Source organism: Malaclemys terrapin, chromosome 6 (genome assembly GCF_027887155.1).
Source record: "Malaclemys terrapin pileata isolate rMalTer1 chromosome 6, rMalTer1.hap1, whole genome shotgun sequence".
In the NCBI taxonomy this organism is placed as follows: Eukaryota; Metazoa; Chordata; order Testudines; family Emydidae; genus Malaclemys; species Malaclemys terrapin.
The window spans coordinates 42,422,850-42,433,026 of NC_071510.1; the positions used below are offsets into that span (position 1 = coordinate 42,422,850).

Genomic DNA, 10,177 nt, shown 5'->3' on the forward strand with positions numbered 1-10,177 from the left:
ATCCTGTGCACTGAATGAGTCCGGGGTCCTGCAGAAAAAAAAAATGTAATCATTTAATTAAAGACTTTCATAAGGTCTATGCACAAGAGGGTTGAATCAGGTTGCACAGGCAGCCTTAATTGTGGCATTTCCTAACCTCTGAGTGCTTCGACTTTGCAACCTTAGTGTAACACAGGCCCATTGGCAGTTCACTACTCTGTGTCAGCAACTCTTTTCAGGCCTGACATACTCACTACACCTAACACACTGTTGTCATGATATATACCCGAAAGGTGGCATGTAATATATCATTGAAAAACAAATAACTCACTGGATCATTAATATCCTTTCATGATGCATGTACAGGGCATGTGCAAGGAGTTATGGATATCTACTAGAATTATGTTTAAGATCTGCTTGGCAAGCAATTCATAAGCACAGTCTGCCCTCGACAAAGGAGTGTGTATGTGTCTGTCCAGCCTGGTCATCAGGCAGACACAATGAAGGTCCATTTACATATAAGGTAAACAAAGCTATCAAGCTAACAAGTGGGGGAGAAGATAGCCTGGTGTTTACACTCCAGCAGGAGAGAGAAGCTTTATCTGGGCTATAAATACAGGGGACTGAACCTCAAATGATAAGCAATCAAATCAGCTGCATGCATACAATATTACTTTATTATAAAAGTGCATCAACTAAGGTCTTTTACAAAAGCTAATGACACACTGGATTAATATAATTGTGAAATGTATGTATTAATACTATGAGGAATTGTGAATACTCAGTGATATCATGCTTTGAAGTCTGTGACTAAACAGGGAGAAACAGGTTCTCCCAGATAGATAATTGCTTTCTTTCCTGTCTCCAATGAAATTAAGCAAGGTGTGACCAAAACAGTGGAAGCTCCATTTACATATGAATCAGAAAGGTGATGGGAAGTTCACAGGAAGGAAGGAACAGTGTGAGATCATCCTGAGTCTAGGGACAAAGCAGTGAGTTTGGAAAAAATATAAGGAGAGAGAAGAAGCCATCTTGGCATCCATCACTAGATGTACACAAGAAGCCAGAGCTCTTGCAAGCTGAGAAAGATGGGTCCTTCCACCAAGGGGATAGAAAACTACCTTGAACAAATATGGTAAGTTGCTGAAGTTGGTTTTAGCCATTAGAAAACATATTTACTGTTTGTAAGCCTTTCTAACTTCTTTACTTCTGGTTGGTATCCCTTAACCCATGTCCTTTTGTTAATAAACTTGTTTTACTTTTAATCTAAACCAACCCAATGCTGCATTTGAATTAAAGTGAATGTTAGTTAACGCCAGTTAATGTGGCAAACTGCTGGGTATTGTCTCTTTAAAATTAGCAAGCAAACCTTATTAGTTCTCTGAGTAGCTCAGGAGAGGGCTGGATCCTCCAGGGCAGATGATTTGGGGAAAATTTAGGACAGAGTGTGTTGATCACTTGGCTAGTAGTAACCAAAGTTGGTGGAGACCAGGCTGTGGTGTAACAAGCTGTTTGTCTGAGTCAGAGTTGCTGAACTAGGGCTGTTTAAACACACAGACACTCAGTACATGCTGGCTGGGAGTCTTCAGTTTGGGAACTACAGCAGCAGAGCATTTAAAGTATGGCCAGGTTGCAGGGTAGGCAGTGATATAACTCCTTACTGGTCTGGATTACAGCCCAAAACGTTGCACTTAGCATTCCTCATTCTTTGCCATGTTTCATACTGGGCAGTATCTGGAACAATCTGTTGTTTAAAAAAAAAACTGCTGTTCACAAATACTTTGTCTTGTACTTCAGTGAAGGAGAAAAGAATGACAGAAGCGGTCAATTGTGCTTTCAACAGGTCAATATGGCATGACCCCAATATCCTACATGTCCTGACAGTCCATTTACAATTTGCTTTTTTCCTTTGAAATTAAGCATCATCACAGCAGGATTATGATGCCATCTGTTAGTCCTTTGCCCTGTTGTGTTCCAATGAAAGCCCACTTATCCAGCACCTGTGGTGACAAGCAGGGACCGGTGGCTAGGCTATATATTACCAGGTCAGAAGATAGACCTCACTGTTTTCAAAGTTCACATTAACAAAACATTTACATTGTTTGTTGCTGGTGCAGGAGACTACACCTTGACTGGCACACAAGATTCCACACACAATTCTCTCCCTCTCTATCACCAATGTTTGGAGCCAGTTCTCAAAGTGGGGGGAAGCTTGGAAAAGGAAGCCAGTTCAGAGCTAGAGGGAGGGTTCTCCTATGTATGGCACAGAATGGTGTCAGTTCTTGGAACAGAAACCAGTTTGAGGGTTGAGGAATCCTCCCAGTACATTAAGCCAGATCCAGGAATCGGATTAGGAGCAAATGCTGGCTCAAGAGCACTTCCCCTGCATCGGTCACCAGCAGAAAGAGCCTAGTGACAAATGCTGGGAGAAGGGTGATACTTGCACTGTGAACTAGTTTCACTGACATATTGTGATTATAGATGCAGCCTTATCTTTTTTTCCCTCCAATGTGTTACCATAATTTAAACTGCTTGCTAAGCATATCCAGTCACTTCCAGGTACACTGTATAAAATTGCACAGCCTTCCTTGTCTGCAATTCAGCCCCTCTTGACTCTTTTAGGAGCAGTAGTACAAAAGAACATTTGTGCTAGTGCAGAAAGACATGGAAGAAAGATCTAGGCATAGAAGTAGCCACCAATTTCTCTGGGAACAAGTGGCATCATACTTATACTTTCACAAGCACTGTCATTTGCGGGTGTCTGGGCCAAGGCCAGAAGCAACAATAAGTGTGGGACAACTTCCTATGGTCAAAAGGCAGAGAAAGAAAGGACAAGTGATTTTTCATAATGTTTCCATTTTGATTTCCTATAATGGGTCTTTAATCAGTCAGAAACAGCATCCAATGCCTCCTCACACATATCTGTGGTTTTATCTATCAGCTGAGTGTAGTGCCACTAGCCTAGGCAGCTTACATGGCTTGGGAGCAAGTTTTTATTTCCCACTCATTAAAATGAGCTAGTCAGAAGGGGATGGCATTTTAGCCTAGGGACAGAGTAACAAATGGGGTTAATCCACCACTGACAAAAAGTACAAACATCTTATTAAAAAGGTATGTACAGAATACATAAAAAAAATACAACCCATCTAACCATAATTTTGTTACAATGTCCTTACACACCTTATGGCCAGACACTCCAGAGGAGAAAAGACTCTCCACTCCCTCTGGGGGTGAAAAGGGAAAAATTCTTCCATAGAGAGCTTCATTTGCATAGATTACCTACCCACTGTTTCTCTAGCGACATTTGGGGACACACCATAAATTACATGATCTTGGATTGGGGTGTGTAGTGGGCTCCCAGAAAGGGGAAAGAACTCTTACCTTTTGACAAAGAGCTCCCTTCTGTGCAGCCAGGCCACTGCTCAGGGGTCCTAATGCTCTTGGTTACCTCCCACAGGGAATGTGGAACAAGGACTTTGCTGCAAGAGCAATCACAGAGAACAACAACAAGAGAGCTGAGTGGACTCTGGTGGGATCCTATCTACCCAGCACCTTAACAAAGCTGAATCACTAAACTGGGTTAGGGGAGGGTGCCTCCAGGCAAGCAGCTCCCTTTGGACTAACTGCAGGGGTCGGCAACGTTCGGCATGCGGCTCGCCAGGGTAAGCATCCTAGAGGGCCGGGCCAGTTTTATTTACCTGCTGACGCGGCAGGTTCGGCCAATTGTGGCCCCCACTCGCCGCGGTTCGCCGTCCCAGGCCAATGGGGGCGGCGAGAAGCCGCGGCCAGCACATCGCTCACCTGCGCTGCTTCTCGTCGCCCCCATTGGCCCGGGACGGCGAACCACGGCCAGTGGGGGCCGTGATCGGCCGAACCTGCCGCGTCAGCAGGTAAATAAAACTGGCCCGGCCCTCCAGGGTGCTTACCCTGGCGAGCCGCGTGCCGAACGTTGCCGACCCCTGGACTAGAGGCAGACCTGCACAGAGACACAAGGGCTATTGTTACTCACTGATCCCAATCATGACTGGTGTTTGGTGCGTAGTGAGGTGATGTGGCCAAGGGACTGTCATCTGTGGGACATTCTCAAGGGAACAAGAAGGGAGTTAGATGCTGCCAAAATTACTAGAAGGAGGGTATTTTACTCTTTATTTGCTATACGTTTTCTGTTGCTGGGTTTTCCCAAGTTTATAACTGCATTCCCTTTCCACTAATCAATATTCCTTGTTTGTACAGTCTTGGCTTGCTTGTGAGCAAGAACATTCTGCCTTTTAAAGGCCTCCAGGGAGGGTGTATTTAGTTTTCCCAGGTTTCTGGATGGGATTCATGAGATGGTTTAGTCATTTGTCAAGAGGGAACCTAGCTACGTTGAACGCAGCCCTTTTTGATGCTGTTAACCACGTGGCAAAGGTTAACTAGGGGAAAAAAAAAAGCTCCAACTAGAATAACTGTATATAAATACTCAGCTGGCTAGGTATTAGAGATCAGATATGTTTGCCATCTGTCTACCTAGCATTTATACTATGCTCAGCACCATGGTATCTGAGGACCTGGGATGTTTCAATGCCAAGATGTTTCAAAGCTTGACAGTTATCTGTCTTCATCTGATTTTTCACATGGAAACTTTTCCTTTTCTTTCACTGCTTAGGCTTAGTTCACCTCCCTGCATGCAGAGAGCTGCAAGTTGCAATCTCTGCACCTGTGAAATGCTCTGACTTCCAAGGGAGATGCATCCCAGGTTAGATACAGGTGGTGTTTTGTACCCCCACCTTCCCTCAGAGTTTCCCCATAAGGCCTGTGCTGGCTGCCTGTGAGCCCTCTGATAGAGCAAATATGATGGGTCACTTTAAACTACAATAAAACAGATTTATACCAGCTGAAGCCTCCTGCCCTGCATTATCCCTGCAGAATAACCCAGGATGAAATGACACACCCCTTTATTTAATGGCAGTATTTAGGGACATATTCTCCCTTCCCCATACACATGTATAACCTCTACTATAGCTGCAGTGAAATGGGTACACAAAGAACCTTTGTTGTATTTCAGTATTGCCCAAAGAGCAAAGATTTGCTGTCTCTAGCTTTCATGAATTACATCAGCACATATCAGGCACTGGTTGCTATAGAAGGCTCATTAAGCAGATTAATTATTTTGACGAGTGCAAACAAAGGTGGTGCTAGCCCATTGGGGACCCTCAGCAGTAATATTTTTGTACCCCCTCCCCAATAATAATAAAAAGCAAATAGGCAGGGCACCGGGCATTGCTTAGTCTGCTTATGCCTAGTGCCAGCTCTGAGTGCAAAACATTTAGTTCTGTGCCTGCACTGAATATTCAATAAACAGCTAATCACAATTTTTAAAATTCTGGCACATACCTTTCCTACATTTTTACTATAGTGCTGCATGTTCTTGGACGTCCGTTGGGGAAAACACAGAAATGTATTCAGTTCGGCTAATGTTTACATTTTCTTAATGGCCTGGTTTAAATTCACAGACGGTGCATAATATGAATCTGACAAAACGCACATGAACTAAAATAACGTTAACAATTTAGACAATCTAAACAAAAAGGAAGTCTGGAAATACAATGCTTATTCACATCTAACTGGACAATAAGTCTACAATATGACTGATTTTTCCACTGTCTGTCACCATTTAGTTCTTGGGGTACTTTCATTTTAACCAGGGCAGATATATCAGCTCTGTTTAGATTATACTCTTGATCCTTCAGTCATCATCTTTCTTGGGTTATAACTTCAACAGAATCATCAACTAAGCATTCTGGCCTCAGTTTGTAATGGGATGGGACACCCCTAAGTAGAGGTGCTGGGCACCTCCTGGCTTGAAGTAATAATAGCATGCATGGCTTCCATCATACATAGGGTTTACAGTTTTGTTCAATGGCTTTCAGCACCAGACCTATAAGAGTTGTTCCAGCATCCCTGTCTCGAAAGGAAAACCTAGGTGTTGTAGGAAATGTTAACTCAAGAGAGGCCCCGCTTTCCTCTGAGTTAACATGATATATCACCACGTACTGTGTGAAAAGTGGCAGATCACTAGTGTCTGATCAAATACCTATACTATGCCTAAATAAGGGCCTGATTCTGTAGTCTTCGTTTAGGCAAAACTCCCATTTAAAATAAAGACTGAGTAAGAAAGTAAGATTTGGCCCCTACTAAATTCCCCCAGAGTATCTATTAAGTAGAGTTAGAAAGTACCTTCATCTCTAAAACACCGGGCCAAACCCTGAAGTTCTTATTCACACCTTATAAAGCAAAAATCCTGTTTAAGTGAGTAGGAATTCCCCCCCTGCTATTTGGATGTCAGTGAAAATTTTGAGTATCAGAGGGGTAGCCGTGTTAGTCTGAATCTGTAAAAAGCAACAGAGGGTCCTGTGGCACCTTTGAGACTAACAGAAGTATTGGGAGCATAAGCTTTCGTGGGTAAGAACCTCACTTCTTCAGATGCAAGTAATGGAAATCTCTAGAGGCAGGTATATATCAGTGTGGAGATAATGAGGTTAGTTCAATCAGGGAGGGTGAGGTGCTCTGCTAGCAGTTGAGGTGTGAACACCAAGGGAGGAGAAACTGTTTCTGTAGTTGGATAGCCATTCACAGTCTTTGTTTAATCCTGATCTGATGGTGTCAAATTTGCAAATGAACTGGAGCTCAGCAGTTTCTCTTTGGAGTCTGGTCCTGAAGTTTTTTTGCTGTAAGATGGCAACCTTTACATCTGCTATTGTGTGGCCAGGGAGGTTGAAGTGTTCTCCTACAGGTTTTTGTATATTGCCATTCCTGATATCTGACTTGTGTCCATTTATCCTCTTGCGTAGTGACTGTCCAGTTTGGCCAATGTACATAGCAGAGGGCATTGCTGGCATATGATGGCATATATAACATTAGTGGACGTGCAGGTGAATGAGCCGGTGATGTTGTAGCTGATCTGGTTAGGTCCAGTGATGGTGTTGCTGGTGTAGATATGTGGGCAGAGTAGGCATCGAGGTTTGTTGCATGGGTTGGTTCCTGAGTTAGAGTTGTTATGGTGCGGTGCGTGGTTGCTGGTGAGAATATGCTTAAGGTTGGCAGGTTGTCTGTGGGCGAGGACTGGCCTGCCTCCCAAGGTCTGTGACAGTGAGGGATCATTGTCCAGGATGGGTTGTAGATCACTGATGATGCATTGGAGAGGTTTAAGCTGAGGACTGTAGGTGATGGCCAGTGGAGTTCTGTTGGTTTCTCTTCTGGGCCTGTCTTGTAGCAGGAGGCTTCTGGGTACACGTCTGGCTCTGTTGATTTGTTTCTTTATTTCCTTGTGTGGGTATCGTAGTTTTGAGAATGTTTGGTGAAGATCTTGTAGGTGTTGGTCTCTGTCTGAGGGGTTGGAGCAGATGCGATTGTATTGCTGAGCTCTGTGACTTTATCCTCATGCACAATTATTTCAAATTTGGTGACAATATATACCTCCAGACCAGTGGCACCGCTATGGGCACCCGCATGGCCCCACAATATGCCAACATTTTTATGGCTGACCTGGAACAACGCTTCCTCAGCTCCTGTCCACTCATGCCCCTTCTCTACCTACGCTATATTGATGACATCTTCATCATCTGGACCCATGGGAAGGAGGCCCTGGAAGAATTCCACCATGCTTTCAACAGCTTCCACCCCACCATCAACCTCAGCCTGGACCAATCTACACAGGAGGTCCACTTCCTGGACACCACCGTACAAATAAGCGATGGCCACATTAACACCACCCTATACCGAAAACCAACCGACCGCTACGCCTACCTTCATGCCTCCAGCTTCCACCCCGGTCACACCACACGATCCATCGTCTACAGCCAAGCACTGAGGTACAATCGCATCTGCTCCAACCCCTCAGACAGAGACCAACACCTACAAGATCTTCACCAAGCATTCTCAAAACTACGATACCCACACAAGGAAATAAGGAAACAAATCAACAGAGCCAGACGTGTACCCAAATTTGACATCTTCATCATCTGGACCCATGGGAAGGAGGCCCTGGAAGAATTCCACCATGCTTTCAACAGCTTCCACCCCACCATCAACCTCAGCCTGGACCAATCTACACAGGAGGTCCACTTCCTGGACACCACCATACAAATAAGCGATGGCCACATTACCACCACCCTATACCGAAAACCAACCGACCGCTACGCCTACCTTCATGCCTCCAGCTTCCACCCCGGTCACACCACACGATCCATCGTCTACAGCCAAGCACTGAGGTACAATCGCATCTGCTCCAACCCCTCAGACAGAGACCAACACCTACAAGATCTTCACCAAGCATTCTCAAAACTACGATACCCACACAAGGAAATAAAGAAACAAATCAACCGAGCCAGACGTGTACCCAGAAGCCTCCTGCTACAAGACAGGCCCAGAAGAGAAACCAACAGAACTCCACTGGCCATCACCTACAGTCCTCAGCTTAAACCTCTCCAACGCATCATCAGTGATCTACAACCCATCCTGGACAATGATCCCTCACTTTCACAGACCTTGGGAGGCAGGCCAGTCCTCGCCCACAGACAACCTGCCAACCTTAAGCATATTCTCACCAGCAACCACGCACCGCACCATAACAACTCTAACTCAGGAACCAACCCATGCAACAAACCTCGATGCCTACTCTGCCCACATATCTACACCAGCAACACCATCACTGGACCTAACCAGATCAGCTACAACATCACCGGCTCATTCACCTGCACGTCCACTAATGTTATATATGCCATCATATGCCAGCAATGCCCTCTGCTATGTACATTGGCCAAACTGGACAGTCACTACTCAAGAGGATAAATGGACACAAGTCAGATATCAGGAATGGCAATATACAAAAACCTGTAGGAGAACACTTCAACCTCCCTGGCCACACAATAGCAGATGTAAAGGTTGCCATCTTACAGCAAAAAAACTTCAGGACCAGACTCCAAAGAGAAACTGCTGAGCTCCAGTTCATATGCAAATTTGACACCATCAGATCAGGATTAAACAAAGACTGTGAATGGCTATCCAACTACAGAAACAGTTTCTCCTCCCTTGGTGTTCACACCTCAACTGCTAGCAGAGCACTTCACCCTCCCTGATTGAACTAACCTCGTTATCTCCACACTGATATATACCTGCCTCTAGAGATTTCCATTACTTGCATCTGAAGAAGTGAGGTTCTTACCCACGAAAGCTTATGCTCCCAATACTTCTGTTAGTCTCAAAGGTGCCACAGGACCCTCTGTTGCTTTTTACAGATTCAGACTAACACGGCTACCCCTCTGATACTCAAAATTTTCACTGACATCCAAATAGCAGGGGGGGAAATGTCATGCCCAACTTGGACAAAAATTTGGCTGATATGACAAATTTTGCAGAGAACACTTCATTCTTGGAAAGGCAGATTCCAGAATGATTTTAATTTCAAATAAAATTTCACAGCTGTAGTGTCTATTTAGAAATATTGACAGCCTTAATCTTATTACCATGGTAACAGTGAGTAATCAGCAATGAACATTTTCTTTCATACATAAATGGAAACAAGATTGAACACAAAATGAAATACAAACTGCAGCAAGGCCAACATGACATGAGGCAAACATGCTTTCGGAGAATTGTGCAAACCAAATTCTGCTCTTAGCTACAAAAGCACATGGAGGAACGCTCTCAGGTTTGGTGGAGTTACTTCAGGTTTGCACTAGTGTAAATGACAGCAGAATAAGGGCTTTACAAGTTTATACTGCAGAATGGCCCAATACATTTTTTGTTTGTTTGGGCAGCTACACTTATTTTGGTGTAAGTGAACAAGAGCCAGAATTGTACTAAAAAATGTACAAAGCAAGAGCCTAGCCACAAAAACAATTTGGAAAAAAAATTTACATCACCCCATGAGAGCACAGAGTTCTCCATGTTTGGTGGTAGGCTGGAGGCATGGGTCTATAGACACCTCACTTATCAATCTACTGACTCAAACTCCTGGCTGTAACCTGGCTTCTTTCACAGAAGGCAAAACAGAGCTATACTTTCTTTCCTAGTCAGACATCCACTGACTCATTTTCTCCTTTTAAATCCCCTCTCCCCACCTGCAATCTGTTACAGGTGTAACAAGCAGGGCTAATTGGATCCACAAGCCCTCATTAACCCCCTTCTTGCTAACGTGGGGCCATGTGCCCCATCAACA

The 10,177-nt window shown here is 44.4% G+C and overlaps 1 protein-coding gene across 1 annotated transcript in view; it reads right to left on the minus strand.

Annotated features, from left to right (window-relative positions):
* Positions 1–3,394, minus strand: part of GLIS3 (GLIS family zinc finger 3) — a 286,095-nt gene extending 282,701 nt beyond the window's left edge. Inside the window, exon 1 of the mRNA XM_054031224.1 lies at positions 3,361–3,394. The gene's annotated coding sequence lies outside the window, so the exon portion shown is untranslated. The remainder of the gene's footprint in view (positions 1–3,360) is intronic.
* Positions 3,395–10,177: the final 6,783 nt, after the last annotated feature.